The sequence below is a fragment of the Hylobates moloch genome, unplaced genomic scaffold, assembly GCF_009828535.3.
Source record: "Hylobates moloch isolate HMO894 unplaced genomic scaffold, HMol_V3 SCAFFOLD_17, whole genome shotgun sequence".
NCBI classification, from domain to species: Eukaryota; Metazoa; Chordata; class Mammalia; order Primates; family Hylobatidae; genus Hylobates; species Hylobates moloch.
In genome coordinates this window covers 4742502-4763399 of record NW_026652292.1, presented here as the reverse complement: position 1 = coordinate 4763399, position 20898 = coordinate 4742502, and the positions used below count along the sequence as shown (strand labels likewise).

Genomic DNA, 20898 nt, shown 5'->3' with positions numbered 1-20898 from the left:
ATAATCGGATCCCCGTATACTCTAGAGGCATAGTGTAGAATCTGACTGAGGAAGAAAGGAGTTACTCATCAATGTAATTACGATGTTTTACAATTTGTTTATATTTATTTACATTAATTTACGTTTATTGATATTGAATTACAGAAGAAGCTGGGTAACATGTCTTGTCATATATTATAAAGACATTAAGCCAGGGTAAAAGGAACATGAGTTTGGGCAAAATGTATAAGATATTCTGGAGTCTTTTACTTTTGCTAGATACCAGCATTCTTATTCTCTATCACAATTTAGCCCTAGGGAACTTGATTACCTTCCTATTCTACAGGGCGGTATATTGGTTCAATTTCTTGATGACATCATACTTGTTGAACTAGGTAAGCCAAAAATATCCTGTCAATCACATCCAATCGGCCATTTCATACCCAATGCGTGTGACTGATAAAGAGTTAACACCCTGTCTCCAAGACACAGGCTTTACGTAAACAGCTTTAACGACTTCTTCACTTAGAGACCAAGACTCGTTAGTGGTGGAAACTCAGGCATCCGTGCAGGATGTAAGAAAGCCCTCGTACATATATGAACTGAGAAGTGTGTAGAAGAAGAAATACTGTAATAGGTAATAAAATGTATGTATTTTTATTTATATGCTACTTTCTCTTTCTCCCCCTCTCTGTATATACACATACATACAAAAATGTATTCATTCTATGGAAAACATGAAAGATGTAATATTCTTTACATATGAAATTTTAATTAATGTATGAATTTTTTCTGATCATATGAACACCACAAATATAATTTTATAATTTTTTTACTTAACAATAAGTCTTAAACATAAATATACAAGGACAATATCGTAGTTTTTTTTTTTAAATCATAATTAAAATGGTTGTAAAACATTCCACTTTAATGTATTCCTCCTAATCCCTAGGGTGGTACATTAGTGAGGGTTTCTCAGCCTCAGCACCATGGGCAGTTTGGGACAGCCCATCCTTGTCAGAGACACTGCCCTGGCCACTGCAGGATGTGGCTTCACATTCTGGTCTCTGCCCATTGGATGCCAGAAACATCCCTTCCCCTTAGCTGTGGCAATCACCACTGTCACTAGACATTGTCAAATGTCCCCTGGAGGACAAAATCACCCTAGGTTGAGAACCAATGACATTTTTTTTTAAACTATCATCGTAAGACAAAGCCACCTGAACTTCCTTGCTGATGTCTCTTCACTTCTATTTTTTTTTTTTTTTTTGAGACAGAGTCTTGCTCTGTTGCCCAGGCTGGAGTGCAGTGGCGCAATCTCAGCTCACTACAAGCTCCGCCTCCTGGGTTCACACCGTTCTCCTGCCTCAGCCTCCTGAGTAGCTGGGACTACAGGTGCCCGCCACCATGCCCGGCTAATTTTTTTGTATTTTTAGTAGAGACGGGGTTTCACCGTGTTAGCCAGGATAGTCTCGATCTCCTGACCTCATGATCCGCCCACCTCGGCCTCCCAAAGTGCTGGGATTACAGGTATGAGCCACCACGCCTGGCCTCAACTTCTATCTAATTCTATTCAGAGGGAAAATTCCTAGAAGCGACATTCCTGTTGCAGAGAAGAGATATTCACTTGAGAACTTTGATATATATTTGCCAAATTTCTGTCAAAGTATCATTTTTAAAAAGTTAAAAACATGACTTTCATACAAATACATACAGAGCATATGTCAAAGATGTATTTCTCTAATGCAGTGAGACAGGCAGCAGGACAGTGAGGCTGCAGCAGCATGGGGACAGAGTGCAGAAAGAGGCCGCAGAAGCCTCGGAAGAAGGTCATTCAGTCATACAAGGACACCCTGATGCTTGGGCTGCGGTCCTTTCCAAGTCCGCGGGGCGTTGTTCCTTTGTGTCAACACCAGACAAGACTCATGGGCATTGCTGTCAGTGTTCTGTGTGTTATAATACCAGGGACCCTCACATGGCTGTGGTAGATTCTAACCAATAGAAAATAATAAGTCAAAGCAAAGACCGTTACCCCTAATGAGGACGCGGAAAGACAGAGCCATCCTTTTGACTATTTCCAAGTTTTGATTTTTTTTCTACGTTGCCTTCCTGAAATTTTAAAATTTACCCTCCCTTCAACCGACTCAATTCCCATAGCCAAACCAGCAGGAAGGATTATCACTCATTTTTATTATACCCTATTGGACAGATAACTCATTATTTTGTGTCCATTTATTTCCTTAACAGTGAGGTCAGATATATTTTCACATATTTATTGGCCATTTGTGTTTTAATTTACTTTGCCTATTCATGTCCTTTGTCCATTTTCCTTTTGGGGAATTCAACTTTTTCTTATTCATTTACATCCGTATAACACCATTTGTCTTTCATAAATGTTGCAAATATTTTTCTCCATTTTTCTTTGCCTTTTCATTTATGTTTTTCTTTAATATAGAAAATTATATGTAGTCAAATCCATCAATTATTTTTGTGCTTTCACTTCTGCGATTGTGTAGAAAAGTTCCTTCTTAACCCTGGGATTAAATATTTATGTATGCTTTTTTTTTTTTAGTATATTTAGAAGTTATACTTAAATTCGTTTGAAATTTATTTTAAAATAAGATGAGAGTTGGTGACTAACTTTTTTCTTTTTACCAAAGAATTAGCAAGTTTTATTGACTTTGTTATTGAGTAATTCATCTTTTTAAGTCATATGGCTCATATGTTAGTCCCTGTGTGTGAGAGGCCGCTTCTGGACTGTCTACTCTGTTCCCTTGATCTGCCTATTGTCTTGGCCCAAGGTCATACAGTATAAATTCCTGTTGATTGATGATATACTTCTTTATCTGGCACAGCAGGTCTTGTTTTAAATGCCTTATCTTTTATTTGCAAGTAGATAGAGTGTTTATCTTTATGGAATTTGGATAAGTTAAAAGGTGGGGTTTTTTTTTTAAGGACAGTGATTTTTCATTCTCTTATCTAGCCAAATATTTTCCCATTAAAAATGCCTTTAACTTCTTAGTGAACATGTTGAGGATGCACATTTATTTCCCTGTGTACTGAAGGGCAGTGCTCCTCACCTTAAATATTGTTACCGGAGCTCATTTTCCTTTGCCCAGAGTGCCTGGAACATTGAGGCCCAAGGACAAAGGGGTGGGATGTCTAAAAGCTGGCAGAGAGCCCTGGGCATAGATGGGGTGCAGGCACTCTCACAGCCCCACGTGATGGAAGGACCAGATTGCTTGCTACAGAGAGACAGCAGATCTTCATTTGTTTGTTTGTTCTTATTAGCTTCTCAACCAGCTCCTCAAAGTGGGTTCCATGGACCACTGCATTTCCATGATGATTCAGCCAAGCGGCTGGAGGAGAGTGCTTATTAAGTCAGTGAGGAACAAAGTGCCAGGTTAGATAATACTGAGCAAGTTCCTCTGCTGCAGGACTTCTCAGGACCTTTAATCTCCGATAGCCTGTGACTCTCCGAGAATGTGATGATTATTAGACCTTGGCACCCTTCTTCAAGAAACAACCATTGACATCTCAATGAATGCGTGCCTTCTGAGCACTGCTGCCTGGGAAAGGCTATTTTCCTGATACTGTTGTTTTTTTGAAAAACATTGTGAAAAAAAATGAAATGTCCCCAACAGTGAAAATAAGAATGACTGTAATTATTTATACTCATTGACAACAAGAACAGGATTTAGTCTACCTTTGGTGGCAGCTTCTATTTTGATGAACGATTTCTACACATTTTCTTGGCAGTCCTCACCCCTTCCCAACGGGGCACGGTATAGACAGACATTGCCACACGGGTAGGTGAGGAAACTGAGGCTGAGCGTGGACACCGTGTAGCCATGGCGTCTTCTTAGCAATCTTTATCTGTTGGTTCCAAAACAGATTTTGTATTTTTCCTTTGCTGTGCAAAAGTTACCACAAACTTAATTACTGAAACCAATAGCCGTTTATTAGCTCATAGATCTTATAGGTCAGAAGTCAGGGTGTGGTGAGGCTGGATTTCCTGCTAGGGGTTTTGTGCAGTGAACTTGGGTGCTGGCAGGACGTTTTTCATTTCTGGAGGCTCTGGGAAGAATCTATTTCCGCCTCGTGCAGAGGCCTCATGTTGGTAGAATTCAGTTCCTCCTAGCTCTAGGACTGAGAACTCCAGCTCTTAGAGGCTCCCCACATTCCTCGCCACATGCGCCCCTCCATCTTCAAACCAGCAATAGAGAATCCCTCTCCCGGTCACCCTCAAATATCTTTCTTCAGGAAGAGCCTCATCACCTGATTAGATCAGGCCCACCCAGGATAATCGCTGTATCTTGAAGTCAATTCATTGGATTCATCTTCAAGACTTTGATTTTATCTGCAAGATCTCTTCACAGCAGAACCTAGATTAGTAATTGATTTAATAACTGGGTGACAATTTGTGTATACCAGGCCCAGGGCTGAACAGGGACTTTCGGGAGTCATCTTAGAACTTTGCCTCCCTCGTTCACTTCATTCTCATTGGGGCATCAGGACTGTACTTGCTTTAGATCCTTCCTGTGCTACTAGAATGATCCGCGTGTGACTGGGGAAATCAATGAGTCTGAACAGATTTGTTTTAGTGTGAGTAGAATGCATCCGAAGATGCCAATGAGGACAACCTGGAAAAGTCTTTATGTCTGACAAAATGCATTCCCTCCTGCCTGCTTCCTGTTCTAGAGATCAAAATAATTGGCATAGTTGTTAGAAAGTTACCATTTTATGCATGATTTTTAAAATGTCCATTTTAGGCTTCCCTGTTATCTGTGGTTGATACAGTGCTCGATATATTTGGGGCAATGAAATGACAAACAATCATGGCGCTGCTATTCTTGACAGGATGTTAATATAATTCACCTTTTGTTTGCCCTCAATGATAAATCAAAAGAAATGACCAACCCCAAATCCTCACACTGAGGCATTTGGATATGAATATCACATCTTTGCACCAGGTCATTATATTCACCAGGCTGTAGCTGACGCACGTTCTGAATTCTTGATGTCAAATTTGTAAAAGTTCCTCCCTTTGTAAAGTTTTCAGTGAGATCCCAGCAAGTAAAAACATTAGCCCTAACAGGCTGCCTAGGGTGTGGGTGAGTTGGTTGCAGCTCTCCATATTCTGGCAGAGTTGGGAAAGAGGTGCTGGAGAGATGCCGAGGGATTATCCGCTCAGCCTCCACCAGCCTCGTCTTTGCGGGAACCGTCGGCTGTCCATTCTGACCCGAGGAAGCTGGATTTCCTGTTTCCATGTGAGGCGAGCGAAGCTACCCTGGGGGCTAGAGAGGAGCCCCACTGCTTGGTTTCCTCTGCTGGGGGGCCCAGTCACCAACAGCCTCCCCTTGCCAGCTGTTCCCTCTGAGCTCTGAGGTCACAGACAAAGCCAAGCCCAGAGACAAGGGGCTGAGGCTCATTCTCTCGAACAGACCATATTAATATCGTTAAGCTGCCTGGTTTTAATTTTCGACCACTTCCCAACTGTCTATTTAGGAGTGTTTAAAGCCAAACCCATTCATTCTTTCCACCATTTACTGGAGATCGGAGCCGTTTAATGACTGTCCTGTGAGGAGGAAGGGTTACAGATCAGGAACAACCAGAGAGTGATGAGAAAGGAGAATTAGAAGTTGGAAGAGAAAGGCAAGATAATAAAAGTGTAATTTAAAACATCATGCTTGCTCAATTACCATGGTGCGTTGCTTAACTGGGAATCTAAATTTATCTCATTGCCGAGAGTCCACTGTGAGAAATAAAATTTAAGAAAATCTGGGGGGCATCCCAGTTCTTCTCAACAACTATATCTAAGGGTTCAGTCCATGGGAAATACAGCTCCGGGGCGATTTAAAGTGTCGCAGCTGTCCTGCGCACCCCAGTAGGTCACCAGCCCTGTGCCAAGCTTTTGGATCGGAGCTCAGTCACTGGGCGGACCTTCTCCTGTAATCTTTGAGAGAGAGAAAGAGGCATGTGACTGGTCTGCTCCCATCACAGTGTCTTCTTGTGTTAACAGGCTTTACATCTCAGGGCAAAGGGTGCTGGTGGCTGCTGAGGTCAGCTCTTCTGGATGTCTCCCTGCTGGCTTTCACCTGCCACATGCCCACATAGATGCCCACATAGATGTCTCTTGGGGATCGCCGACATTTCTTCCTTGCATCCACCTTGGCAATCCTGAAATCTTGGACTTCTCAGCAAGCAGCTCTGCCACCCACTCCGACCTCACTGCAGGACACATCTCTGTGTCTGGAGTGCCCAGTGCTCCAGCTCAACCTGGAGATACCCTATTGGCGCTGTCCCTCTGGCTGCCTCCTTCTGGCCAGGCCAGTTCTGCCCCCAGACCACTGGGGAGGGGCCCTCACCTGCCTTCCTGCTCTCCTTCCTGCCCCCCACCTGTGTCTAGTGTTCTCCCAACTGTGAGAAGAGGGGGCTTAAACCCTCAGGAACATCACATTGTGCCCCTCCTCAGGGCCCTCCAATGGCTTCCCACTGTGCGTAAAGTAGAATGCAAATGTTCTGACACCTGTAGGGCCCTGCATTGTTTGGAGACCGCCTCTTCCACTGCTGCCTTCAAGAGCAGACTCCCCTTTTCACTTACCAGGACTTTAGGGGCCTTTTCAGGTACTGGACTTCTGCTTGGAGCACACAGCCTTCTCTCCAGATCTTCCCACACAAGGCACAGGTCTCCGTTCACATGCACTTCTGCGGAGAGGCCCTAGCTGCATGGAATGGGAGTCTAGTGAGACAGCAGTCCCACCAGGTTGGCACAGGGCGATTGGTCAAATGTGTGGAAAATGAATAAAGATGGAGATGAGTAACTTCCCTGATATTTCAGAAGGTTTCACTGTTTAAGCCAAGAACTAAGATAGGTTTTAGCTACTAAGGTCAGTTTATTTTATCAACAGTGGGCCGGGTTCCCTATTCCAAGCAGTATAGGAGCTTGGGGAGCTGCACCGTCCCATATAAGGACCATTAGCCACGTGCACTGATTGAGATATACATTTACATTAATTAACATGAAATGTAATGAAAAAAGACTCAGTTCCTCAGTCACATTATCCACATTTCAAATGCTCCATAGTCACGTGTGGGTGGTGGCTGCCAACTGGGAAGTGCAGATGTACAACGTTTTATCATTGCCACCAGTTCCATTGCACAGAGCTGACATAAAATGTTGCTAAAGGCATTGTTACCCTCTCTTAAGAACTTCAATCCACGGGGAAAGGAAAGGTGAGTCAACACCATCTATTAGTCCCTAGTACATGTATGAATGGGTGCTAAGGATGCCCAGAGGCCAAAGGGGCCTGCAGTTGCTGACTCCTGAGCCAAGTCTTCAGGGAGGACCAGGAGTTATCAGGCAATGAAGAGTGTAGGAGATTAGAAGCTGATGCTATTAAGTATCTTGAAAGTAAATACAAATGTAGAAAGCATTCAGCACAAGATGTAAAGGTCTGAGTGTGTTTTTGTGTTTGCTTGCCCATTCTCCTCTCCTCTCTTCCCTACAGATTTTGTTTAAAATAAAAGAGCATGGCTCTTTTGTTCCTTGTTGAGATTGACATATATAGAAGTTTATAACAGAAAAGTGCTAGGGAGTTCTGGGCTAAGTCACATGGCATAGCAGCAGCTTAACTTGCATTTGGGAGATAGAGATGGAGTAAGACAGTGTGAGCTGCTGGACTTAGTCCATGTGGCTAATATACAAAGAACAGAAATCTATTTTGTCATTGTTCTGGGGTCTGGGAAGTCTAAGATCAAGGTTTGGTGTCCGATAGGGCCCAGTCTCTGCGTCCAAGATGGGCTTTGTTGCTGCATCCTCAGGAGGGGAAAAACGCTCTGTCGTCACTGGGTAGAAGGGACAGAAAGGCAAAAAGGGCCTTAAGCTCATTCTCTTCAGCCCTCTCATAAGGCACTAATCCATTCACGAGGGTGGAGCCCTCTTAATTACCTCCTAAAAGGCTCCACCTTCTACTTCCACCACAATGGAGATTAAGTTTCAGTATGAATTTTGAAGGGGACGCTGTATTTTCATACAAATGAAAACTCTCAAGAAGGGAGTCAGAGTCTTAGGTTTCTGGACATGAGACACTCCTGTGATAAGCAGTGGTTTCAGCTTTAGAAGAGGGTTCCTCCACAAACTTGGGTGTTCTGTGCACTCACAGTGTTAATGGCCTAGCCTCCTCCCTTGGGGAAAGCTAACTTGGCATTCTCTCCGACTCACCTGATGTCACTTATTTCCTTGCCAGGGGAAATGCTTATCAGCTCACCTGATACTCAAGAGTTCCAACTCTTCACACCCTCTACCCGCTTTCCCCTTGTGACTTTGCTTTCTGGTGTCTATGATTCAGTTCCCTAGTGAGCAGGCAAGCAGGTGAAGTTTATGCAACCATTTCACATCCAGGTCTTTGTCCCTCTCCCTTCTCCCCCAACACCTGGTAGAACCCTTCCCAGTAGCAGGCACATACCGCAGGAATACATGATGTTTCAAGTCACAAATGAACAGATGCTTTCCTGATTCTTGGAGGCCCCAGTGCTCGACTGGGCTTTGGTATTGCCCTTGTTCTCCTAAGCCCCGTTCCTGGGACTGTGGATAGTAGAGAAATAAGATCGAGGACTTCCAGATTCCTTGAGAGACTCCAGAAGTAATACTATGGGTAGTTCTACTTGGATTTCCCAGAATCTGTGTGAGGATGGGGTGGCAAAGGAGAGAAGAGAGGTGGCATGCTGAATAGACCTCTTGGGGTCAGTTGATGGAAGGGGAAAGGGAGTACGGCACCGATAAGCGACTCTGAAACTGCTCACCCAGAGTGCAAGTGGGAGGAACAACTACCTCCACATCCAACTCCCAGACGGGTCTGTGCTCATCATTAGAAAAATGCTGACAGTGGCAGCACATCTACACAGATAAGACGGCTTTTCCTTGCCCAGTCTGCGTGGGCCATTTTTCACAGTTTTTGGAGGCTGCAATTGCTGCCACCATATGTTGTGCTGGAGACGATGCAGCCAGCTGAGCTTCATGTGGAATAACTGTTGGCAGCCACGCCGACTTTAAATTGATATTAATGTCAAGCTTGCTTTTTATAGTTTTCCTGAAGGTTTTAACAACAATAGACCAAGGCAAGTTTCATGGTACCTGAACCTGAATCAAGCTCACATTTTTCTGATGTTTATTTAATTCGGTTTTGGCACAGAGTCTGTGTTTTTCTTGGGTTTTACATCATTTTTGAGGTTGCATGGATACACTCTAACAAAACATCATCCATAATCAAATGAGACTCACAGAAGAAAGAAGTGCATGCCAATTCCGACTAATCTTAGCCTTTATGGGAATAGCTATTTGCTATAAATGATTAGCCAAACATCTGTGTCAACACTCTCTTAGCGGCATACAGAGATGTTGTTAACCGCCATATTTACAGCCATATTTCTAGCTCCATAGAGGAGGAAATGCTCTACCACAAACAAATCTGTCAACTAAGCCCTTCTAAGTAAAATCTACTCTACTAATTAATTGTAATAATTAAAGGCATGGATGTTAGCATGGGGTGTGTGTGTGCGTGTGTGCGTCTAAAAGTTTTGCCTTATTTCTCACTAAACATTTTAATAAAATGACTCCAGTCACTCTGGTAACACACTACGGGGTCGTTTTAGGAAGAAAATGAATTTTTCCCCAATATACAGCGGCACATGGTCTTATCCCTCCTCTAATCCAGGCATCACCCAGCATTTGCTGTGTTGAAATGAGGCATATATATTCTTCAAGCATAGTTTATGTGATTAAGTATGGCAAAAGTTTTAATAATTGAATCCATAGTAAAATATTTGTACAAGAGTCAACATCTGCACCTAATCGTTCTATACGTACGTGATGGTTTTGAGCTTATTGTGGGGGACATATTTCTTTTGGTGATTACAAACACACAGCCGCCAGAGAAATCTGCTGTTTTAAAGCACACTTTTGTTGCTGTGAGGGGACGGGGTGGGGACTGGGTGGCCTATGCCCTGGCAGGAATGTCTTCTCTTCTGTATGGAGTCTGGTGATCTGTTCATTTGGTTTTTACCTTCTGTCTGCGGAGTGGATATTGAATGAAGATGAAATGAGATCTGCGCACATTGGTGGCTAGACAATTTATTTTCTCAAATTTAGAAACAGTCCTAAGATGTAATTCATGAAAAACCCGGAGATTGTTTATAACCCGGGGCAAGGCCCGCACTTCTTTTCTGTGTTTTCCTGCACTGGCGAACTCAATGCAAATGGGGCATTTCAATTACATCTGAATCAACTGAAAGCACCCATTGATGTTGGGATAAGTGACCGTCTCTGGCCGTCTCTGTTTTATCAGCTGCATCCTCTGTGGGCATGCGAGGCTTTCCAAAGCCCTCAGAGGAGGCCAACATGAACCCTTTGAGTCATCACATCAACTAGAGACAAATACCTTGAGTTTAATAAAATGAAGTTTTAAAGAAAATGAGTTTTTCTTCTAAAATATCTGTCCCTGTTGAATTTGGCTTCCTTTTTAAGACCCCAAACTTTGGTATGGGACAGCAAGGGAGAGAAACAGAGGAGTGGAGATATTTCAGTTTTAGATTCCAGTGGTTCTTTGAATTAGTAATGGCAATTGAACAGAATCCAGTTTCAGATTTCATCTCATTCTGGACAAGCAGTTTTATCTTTTTGTTTCCTTAAGCCTGCCTTTTTACTTTGTAAAAGTTCACCTATGAGGCAAGTTATCAGGGCAGTTAAACTAGAGAAAACAGCTCAAGTACATGTAGGTAAGAATCTGTATATGTCTTGCAAAAACTCCTTCTGAACTTCTGGGTTGCTCAGGAGAAAGCAGAGGTTTGTGATAACTCCCACTACCTCCACATTGCAGCGACCTCAGCTTGGCACTCTGGATTTTCCCCACGTGTGTCCAGTGAAAAGCCTTGGATTGTCCAGGTTTTTGCAAATTTAACCAGGTAAACAACGTATTACCTTTACTGAGAGGACTATGTAAACCAAAAAGTATCTGAATCAGATCCGAATCAGTTTAGAGGTTTATTTTGCCAAAGTTGAGGATGTGTCCAGGAGAAAGAGACACAAGTCACAATAGGATTTGTGGTCAGGGCTTTTTCCAAAGAAGGTTTTGAGGACATCCATATTTAAAGGGCAAAGAGTGAGCAGCAAGGGAAGGAAGAAAAGAAGGGGAGGAAGGTAGACGATGAGTTGAGTGTTACATTCTAGTGAGGCTTTGATTAGCACTGGCTGAGTCCACGTTTTACATGTGAAAAGAGGGGGTAGAGAAACAGTTAATTATGTATTTGTAAATCTGCACTTGTAAATCTGCATTCAGTAAATCTGCATTTTATACAGGATAAGGTAAACACAGAGTAGAGGAAGTCAAATGTACATTTGTTTCAGGGTGGGCAGAGGGAGGGAGCATTCTAGTCTTGTTTTTGTCCCATGCCTGTGAAGATAAGCTACTACTTTACACTGTCAGGTGAGGTTCCATAGAACTCTGCCTTAGGGTTATGGGTTATCAGGGGCTATGTATTCTGAAATATTTGGGGGCCCATACAAAATTTCCACGTGAGCAATTTGTGAGGGAGGCCACCTGGGGAGATATGTGGCCTTCTGTCATTGCAGCCATCTGTGTGGGAACAAAAAGGAAGGCAAGTTTTCTTTTTTTCTTTTCTTTTTCTTTTTTGCATGACTTAGTTCCCAAGCTTAACTGTCTCCTTGGCATAATGAGTCTGGGGTGCAAAGATTTTATTTTCCTTTCACACCTGAAACGGACAGAAGAGATTATTGGTTTTTATTTCATTTCAACGTTGGCACATTTGGTGGCCAGGAGATATGGGGTTCTACAGTTGGTTGGGCCCTGACCTTCTGCCCGGGCCATCCACAGCATCACAGGTATTCCTTAGCCCTGCATTCCTAGCTTGAAATTCAAGTTCTAGCAGAAGGTCAACTCAGTAAATCTTCATGGAAGCAGATTTATGTACCAGCACCAAATTTGCAAGGGGACAAAAATGCAGTGACAAAAGATGCTCAGATGCTCAAAGAAGTTTTATTGAAATGTTAGTAGTCCATGTTTTTTCTCCATGTATTTCTCCTACATCTCCCAAATCTGTTGGACTTCTTCCCTCCTGTGCTTGTGACTTTACTGAAGGATGGTCAGTACAGCTTCACAAGGGCAGCAGCCTCCACAGACTGTGTGTTAGGAAGACAAGGATGACTGTTGAGCTCTGCCATGGCTCAAAGCACCTGGTGGCCCTAAGCACCCACTACCCCTGGCCCCTTTCTCAGGTCCAGCACATCTCAGAAGACTGGCACCTCAGGAACCTGCATTCAGGGTACATTTAGAGTACACACTAAGTGTGTTAATAAATTAAGCTGACTAAGTGCTACTGCTCTACTCCTGCATCCCTTACTTTTGAAAATACTATTTATTGCAACAGATCGGTGGCCATTTGAAAACACATATTCTTCTTGTCCCAGGTGGGTTAATCACAACTTGTAGACAGAATCCAAGATTGCTTGCTTTGGAAAGATTTGCTCTGGCCCTGTAATTTTTATACTCATAGGGCAATTTTCGTTAAAGCTATATTAGTCCATTTTCATACTGCTATGAAGAAATACCCAAGACTGCATAATTTATAAAGAAAAAGAGGTTTAACGGACTCGCAGTTCCACATGGCTGGGGAGGCATCACAATCATGGTGGAAGGTGAAGGAGAAGCAAAGGCACGTCTTACATGGCAACAGGCAAGAGAGTGCTTTCAGGGGAACTTCCCTTTATAAAACCATCAGATCTCGTGAGACTTATTCATTATCATGATAACAGCATGGGAAAAATCCACCCCTGAGATTCAGTTACCTCCCAACGAGTCCCTCCCACAACATGTGGGGATTATAGGAGATACAACTGATGATGAGATTTGGGTGGGGACACAGCCAAAGCATATCAAAGACTTACTTTGTTATTATGGAAACTCAAAGTAAAAGCTGATTCACTTGAGTGTGAAATGAGAATTCACTTGCTTTTTAAGACTTTTTGTAAAGTAACTGAAACACTAGGGCTTTAGCAGAAGCCTCGGGTGGGACAATGATGCAAATGAATATAGTGCTCATTCAGGCAATTGAAATAATTTAAAATCAGTCCCAATAAGTTCATTTACTTTCCTGATCTGAGTATTGTCATTGTTTAGCAGGCCCTGAAGAAAAAATTCACCTTAGTGATATTCCTGCTTTGGTGACCTTAAAATGTGTAATTGACCTAGAAGTTCTTGATGATGAGTCTCTTTTTGGAGCAATCTTTTTGGGCTTTGGTTTTTACTCTGAGATTCGTCTGGTGACATTCTTAACCATTTGAGTGCTTTAGAAGGGTGCATAGATCAATTTGACCCTCTGAAACAAGTTGCTTTTGAGTCAAATCTGTACTGCATCTGCCCATGTTCTCTTTCTTTCTTTCTTTTCTTTTTTTTGAGATGGAGTCTTGCTCTCTCGCCCAGGCTGGAGTGCAGTGGTGCAATCTCAGCTCACTGAGTGCAGTGGCATGATCTCGGCTCACTACAACTTCCACCTGTCAGGTTCAAGCAATTCTCCTTCCTCAACCTCCCAAGTAACTGGGATTACAGGCACCCGCCACCACACCTGGCTAATTTTTGTATTTTTAGTAGAGATGGCATTTTGCCATGTTGCTCAGGTTGGTCTCGAACTCCTGACCTCAAGTGATCCACTTGCCTCGGCCTCCCGAAGTGCTGGGATTACCACACCTGGCCCTGCCCATGTTTTCTCACACCTGGCTCACCTGGATGTGTGGCTGTCTTTCTCCTTTCCCTGCACATCCTGTACCAGTTCCTCTACAGGCACCTGAAAGACTCCTATTACGAAGTCTGAAAATTAGTGAAAGACACAGAGATCGACCAGAAGGCCTACATGGCCCAGGTGGAAGGCGTCATCAGCGGTACCTATGACTAGACCCAGCTGCGGGATGACAGTGGCCTATGACAGTGGGCCACTTGTGTACCCAGCTGGTTTTGTGTCCATCTTTATGGGGCTGTTCTATGCCCCTGGCCGAGGCACTGACATTCACATGCCCAGAACATCTTTGCTGTGCTCTACCTGGCCGCCTTGCTGCCTGTCTTCTTGATTTACCTCCAGACCTACAAGGCACCTCCCTTCATCTTATTTTTCATGTGCCACGCCTCTTACTGTGTTCACTCCACCTTTGTGCTGCGGCTGTTCTATGACCCAGTGCCCTCAGTATCAGCCTCCTGCTGGTCCAGCGCTGGGGCTGGGGCTGCTGGTGTTCCAGCCTGGCAGCCTCTGTGAAGATGAATGTGCTGCTCTTTGCCCTGGGTTACTGTTTCTTCTCCTCACACAGTTTGGCTGCCATGGGGCCTTCCCCAAGCTGGGCATCTGTGTTGGCCTTCAGGTGGTGCTGGGGTTGCCCTTCCTGCTGGAGAAGCCCACTGGCTACCTGTCTCGCTCCTTTGACCTTGGCCGCCAGTTTCTGTTCTGCTGGACAGTGAACCGGTGCTTCCTCCCAGGGGCTCTCTGCCTGCACCGTGACTTCCACCTCGCCCTGCTGGCCAGCTCACCTTGCTCTACTGGTGGGTGTTTACCCTCTACTGGTGGCACAGGATGGGGGAATGTATCTTGTCACTGCTGAAGGATCCCTCCAAAAGGAAGGTTCCACCCCAGCCCTTCACACCTAACCAGATCGTTTCTGCCCTCTTCACCTCTAACTTCGTTGGCATCTGCTTCAGCCACCCACTCCACTACCAGTTCTATGTCTGGTATTTCCACACACTGCCCTACCTCCTGGGGGCCAGGACTGCACACTGGCTCACACACCTGCTCAGGTTGCTGGTGGTGGGGCTCATGGAGCTCTCCTGGAACACATACCCCTCCACATCCTGCAGCTCTGCTGCCCAGCCTGTGTGCCATGCTGTCCTCCTGCTGCAGCTCTGGCTGGGCCTGCAGCCATTCCCCAAGAGCATCCAACACAGCAAGAAAGTTCCCGAAATCCACCCCTTTCCCTCCAGTGCACTCTCAGGACCTGGGGGAGTGATATACTCTGTGCCCTTCCAAATAAACCTTGCCAAGTCCAATACGCACACACACACACACACACACACACACACACACACACACACACACACAACACACACACACACACACACACACACACACACACACACACACACACAGACTTCCTCTCTCTATATATAGAGGGACTCACACAGGATGTGCAGGGAAAGGCGACAGCCAGCCACACATCCAGTCAAAATCCCTGGGACTTTTATGTATCTCGATCAACAATGCTATGGCTACAATATTGACACAAAGACCCAGAAGGAAGCTGAATTCACAGGAGTACACAGGGATCTTGTATTATCTGCTGGATTAATCCATTTGTATAAAGTATGCTAATTTTACAGGAGTTGGTTTCCAGCTTTTGGACCAAATTTTGAACATTCTAAACTGGTTAATTTGAGCCTTTCAGAAATTATAATTTGTTCTATATATTTTTAAAATATCCACTTTTGATTGAGTCACTTATATGTTTGTATTCTTAAAATGAGTGACAGCTAAGTAATTGAATTTACATGCTCTATCATTCTAGTTTAAATATTCAGTTTCATTTTGATATAAAGAAATACATGAAATATGAGTATTTGAAGTTCATTGTCTAAAAAATTTAGTTGCATCCTTTCTTTGGGATATTGTCTTAATTTTTAAGCTCCAAAGGCCTGGAAAAACAGGCTTTCAATAATTCCTTATTGATTTTTTAACTATCTAAAAATACGTAGAAAAAGTTTGGTTAAAATAAACCTAAGAGTTGTCGAAATTTCTTCACTTTCAGTTGTTGTTCACCTGTAAATCTATCCAAAAGACATAGGATGGCAGGAGGGAAGGAGAAAAGGAAGAGAGAGAGTAAAATTAGACCATCAGCTAATTACACAATGAGTGATTTAACTACAATTGGAATAATGTGCTGGAAATTTACAAGGTGAATGGAAGAAATATGTACAAGAATGCCTCCTCATTAACTCTCAAGGAACCCTGTGGGGGAAGATGTGAGCTTGACCACACTCAGCACCAGGGAAAATCTGCTCAGAATGAGGACTCAACATCTCCCTATTCCTTTTTTTGAAAATAACCAAATATTTTAAAACTTACTGATTTTACCAACTTTTTTTATTAGCCACTTTTCTGCAAATGGAACATGACTCACTTCCTTTGGACAAAAGTGGTCTGTCCCCTTTTCTGCTGGTCTTTGCTTCTCCCATGGGCATTGCCTTCTTCTTAATTTGTTTGGTGCCCATATTTCATTGCCTTTTTCCTTTTTCCTGAGCACAAGAATACTCTCCACCTGCTCACATGGTCTCCCTCTACAATCATGGGTATATTTCTTTCTCTTTCATACAGCCACCCCCTTTCTCCTCTCATATCCACAGACACTCACAGACTTTCCCACTCCACTCAAATCTATCTCACACCCTCCAGCTAGAACTCCCCCGTCACAGCTGGAGGGGCCAGCTCATACTTGGGGAGATTAGGTCACCGTGGCTTGTCTATACAGCTGCATTGCTGGCAGGGCCCAGGAACCACTAATCCCATCCCTTATGGTGGAACCAATAGTTTAGTCTCAACTCCACTTTCCAGGCATGTTCATACTCCTAGAAACATGACATATTCATAATAAAGTCAAAACACAAGTCACCTACCCCTGCCTGTAACTCAGCACCCACTTCCAAATGTCTTTCTGCAGGTCCTGTAATCCTGGTGGAGGCCCTAGCCTCGTGGAGCTCCTCCCAGTGAGTGGTGGGAGTGGCTACTGTTCTGACCACCATGGCAGCCATGATGAGGTCTGCAAACGTGGGTGGCTTTGTGTGGTGAGGCTGTTCCCAGATGAGCACAGTGGCTGTCACTTTGGGGTAGAAAAGGCCGGCAGCTTCATGTTGTCCACTTCTTGTTATGGCAATAGATGAACCTAATTTGGAATTTGATGGATGAAACAGGACCCACAGATGGATTCCAAACCAGAAGAATGTCAAAGGCTGCCAGAAGGGAGTTGGGAATTAGGTAATAGGGAGGGAAGGAGGCTGGTCCATGACTAGGTTCTGTGTCCATCTGTGGTCACCAACAGTCATGGGTTGGCTGAGCTTTACACACAGCAAGGCCAAAGCTGTCAAAATAATGAGCCTCCTTGAACACAGACCATGCAATCATGGGATGTGAGAGCATCAACGGACTTTCAAGCTAGCCCAAGTGTTACAGTAGGTAGTCGGGTGGACATGAGCAGGGCAGGAGAGGCCCCTCCCTTCCCCCAGGAATGTCAGGCCACCATCTGGTGATGCTCAGGCAGTTGTTACACTGTCTCTCTAAAATAATAATTGGTCCCAGCCAGCACCAGGGAAAGGCAGCCTCCCAATAGATAGAAAACAGCTGAAGCTGGTGATTGACAGCTTCCTGATAAGATCTCAAGAGTTGGGCAAGTGGGCTCAAGCTTGCACATTAAGAGGCAAAATGGTGGTGTTTAACTCGTCTGTGACCTAGGAACATTCAACTGGAAGGGAAGAACGCCTCAAAGTGAGCAAGCACACAACTGCAGTAAACACAGTGCCCATGTGGCTCTCCCACGTGCTGGCAGGCCACTGTGCATGTGGACAGCCTCCCCCAAGGAAAGAATCCTGGAGAAGGGACACAAGACCCTGGAAGCATGCCAACACATAAAACCCCAAGTCAAATGTCAAACAGTTCCCTTGATCTCTCATGTCACCTGCTTGGCTCTCTTCCAAGTGTACTTTACTTCCTTTATTCCTGCTCTAAAGCTTTTTAATAAATTTCCATTCCTGCTCTAAAACTTGCCTCGGTCTCTGTCTTTCTTTCTGCCTTCTGCCTCCTCAGTCAAATTCTTTTTTCTGAGGGACAAGAACTGAGGTTGCTGCAGACCCATGAGGATTCACCACTGCTGGCATATGTCCAAGAGGCTGAGCCAGTTGCCCAAGGTTACAGAAAGTTGGACCGATCTCCAAGTGCCTCTGTCTCCTGATGGCTTTTTCAGTATTTACACAATAAACATAATGCCACAGTGCAGACACGTAAATGTGAGACAAGGAAGTGGTGTTGGTTGACATTCTCAATACTTCACTGCTATTGCCCATGTAACTTTGTCAGGAACATCATATGGTTTTGTAGTTGTTGGAAACTTTACCATCCATTGTCACTTAGAAGAAAAAAAGTAACTCCCTCTTGACACCTGAGCATAGTGAGCAGGCGTCAGCAACCATCATGTTTGTGACAAACAGGCACACGGTTGTCTGCTCTCTTCCTTCCATTTGGCCAGATCTGTCCTGTCTTATGAGCTTGCATCCATGGCCCTCTTGATTAATCCAGGATTGGAAACCTCATCCAAGCCAGAAAATTCAGAGTTTCTTCCCTGTTTTTTGAACAGGAATTCCCTGGCGGTAGAAACTGAGCAGGGGTGTCATGCCATGTCCTGCCATTGAGGGACACAGCTCGGGGCTGCAGTGGCCCACTGGGAGAAGCAAAGGTGAGGCTCCGGGAGACTTCCTGGCAGCATCTGCATCCTGGTTGTCAGCGGTCCCTGGGGCCAGATGCACCCCTCCCCTCCCAGGGGTTCATTGTTCAACTCTTCTTTGGCTTCTTTTGACCAATTAATGGATGTTTTTCTCATGTGCATTCAAGTCAGATTTTCTGTCTCTTGCTACCAAGGAGTCCTATTTGACCAGAAGACTTCCATTCAGAACCCCAGATACGTAGTAAAGAACACACTCTTTATAGCATTAAAGTAAACCAAACGGATGTCAGTTGCCTTGTTTTAGGCATAAAAAAGACAGAACCCAGAGAGAGGGTGGGGAAAATAGATGAGTTTTGTCAAAGAGAAACCATAGATGGCAGTTAGTTAAAATGGTAAAAACATATTTATTCAGAAAAACTATTGCAATAGGGTAAAAGAGACCCCAGTATAGAACTGGCCTCAATTCTGAATACATGAAAAAGGGAGAATTTATAGCCAAGGGGCAGGGTGGGCATCAGTGGGTGGAAAATTACTGAAGGGGGAAACATTGGAGGCCGGGGTGAGTCTAGCTGAAGGCAGGCAGGGTGAGCTGACATCTCCTGGGGGATCGTGGGGAGTGAGAAACCTGATTAGATATCCAGCACGACCAGATGTGCAGAACTGTGGATTCGGGCTAAACTGACTTAAACAAATTCTTGCTAAAATTGGACAACACAGAGACAAAGCCAGAAGTCCCAAAGTCAAGGTCTAGTTGAAAAAGATCTCAAAAGGGCCTGAGTAGAGTTTGGTCAAGGAGAGAATCTTTGTCAGTTTGAAACATCCTGTTGTGTTAGAAAGTAAGAAACTGCTTAAAATAAAAAATGACAGGAGCATGTCACACAAGGACACGGAGCCAGCAGAAGGCGCTCCCACTAGACAAGCCCAGGACAAGTGGCATTCCAAAACAATAAGGGTAACAGTGGATTACTGCAAATGAGCCCGTGAGTCAATGTCAATAATAAATAGGTCCATAAAAATAGACGGGAGAAGGGGCAGCTCTTGCTTGCCGTCAAGAGCCAAGTTGGGCTGGTCCATGAGGAGGGTGTGCTGAGCTTCAAAAAACCTCATTCTGTAGCCTTGGCGGTAAAGAACGGTTCAGATGAGAACCATCATGAATGCGCAGCAACCATGAATGCTTCAGCATCCGTGAATGCTTGGTCTATTCAGGGGGCAGGTGGATTTTGATGAAGAGTAGGAGAGTGTCATGCCTTAAAGTGCTGTGTGTGTGTGTGTGTGTGTGTGTGTGTGTGTGTGGTTTTTGTAATATAATATATATGCATACCATACATATATTACAAAACCATGCACACACACACACACACATAATCAGAGACAGAATAAATGAAAAAGCAGGTGGGCAAACAGGTAACAACAGTTGGCTCTGAGTAAACGGAATACAGTTGTTCTTCTTCTGTTTTCCTTTTTCTTGAATGTTGATTAAAATTATTTCCAAAATAAAATGTTAACCATGATAAAAAGTGTGATGCAAGATATCCCCAAAGGACGAAATATAGGACTAGTAAGTCCCAAGTCCTGGCTGATGATTTAGGTCACTCAGATGCAGCTCTGGGGCCTGGGCACTCTCAGTTTCTGGGATTTTGCCATTTGTATTAATCAATGGAGCAGCAGGCTGGACTGAGGCTGCACATTTTTCTGGCTTCCTCGTATTTGGTTACTTTCTCTATTCCAGGGTGTTCATTTCAATTAACCTCTAGGTAGCACAGGGTGAAAAACACCCGCTGTGTGCCAACAATAAGCCTCAGCTCTCATGCCACCTCCAAAAACTGTAAATAAACAAAAACACCAGGGATTTCATTTGATCTGGAAAAGGGCTAGTTAAGTATTCCAGGATGTTGGAAACAAAAGATATTTTAAATACCATGGGGGCTGTAAAGAGTGATTTAGAAGATGTAATACTGCTTAATATTAGCTGACATCAACTGGAAGGAAACCACAGCTAAGAACTAAAGCTGTAGTTCTTCAGTTGTAAGAAGTTCTTTAAAAATCCAATGTCTTAGGCCCAAAGACTTCCATGATCCTCATTTTTAAGTGAACAATAATATGATCAAAATATATTTGAAAATCCTTGAGCTCCTTGTGACTCTCCGGCCACTTCTTTTCCTTCCATTATTTCACTTTGTCATTGCAGCATCTAGAGTTTACAGGGTCCGTGGAATTACGATACAGCAAGTCTAAGGGATAACATCAGTGGTTCCCAAAGTGGGGTCCCTGGACTGGCAGTGTCAGCATCACCCAGGGAAGCTGTTAGACATGCAAATTATTGGACCCCACCTAGACCTGTCCAGTTGGAACTCTGAGTGTGTTTGAACAAGCCAGGCCAA

General features: G+C 44.0%; 1 pseudogene; it reads left to right on the top strand.

Annotated features, from left to right (window-relative positions):
* The first annotated feature begins 1763 nt into the window (after nucleotides 1-1763).
* On the top strand, nucleotides 1764-19741 carry LOC131381751 (uncharacterized; annotated as a pseudogene).
* The last annotated feature ends 1157 nt before the right edge of the window (nucleotides 19742-20898 follow it).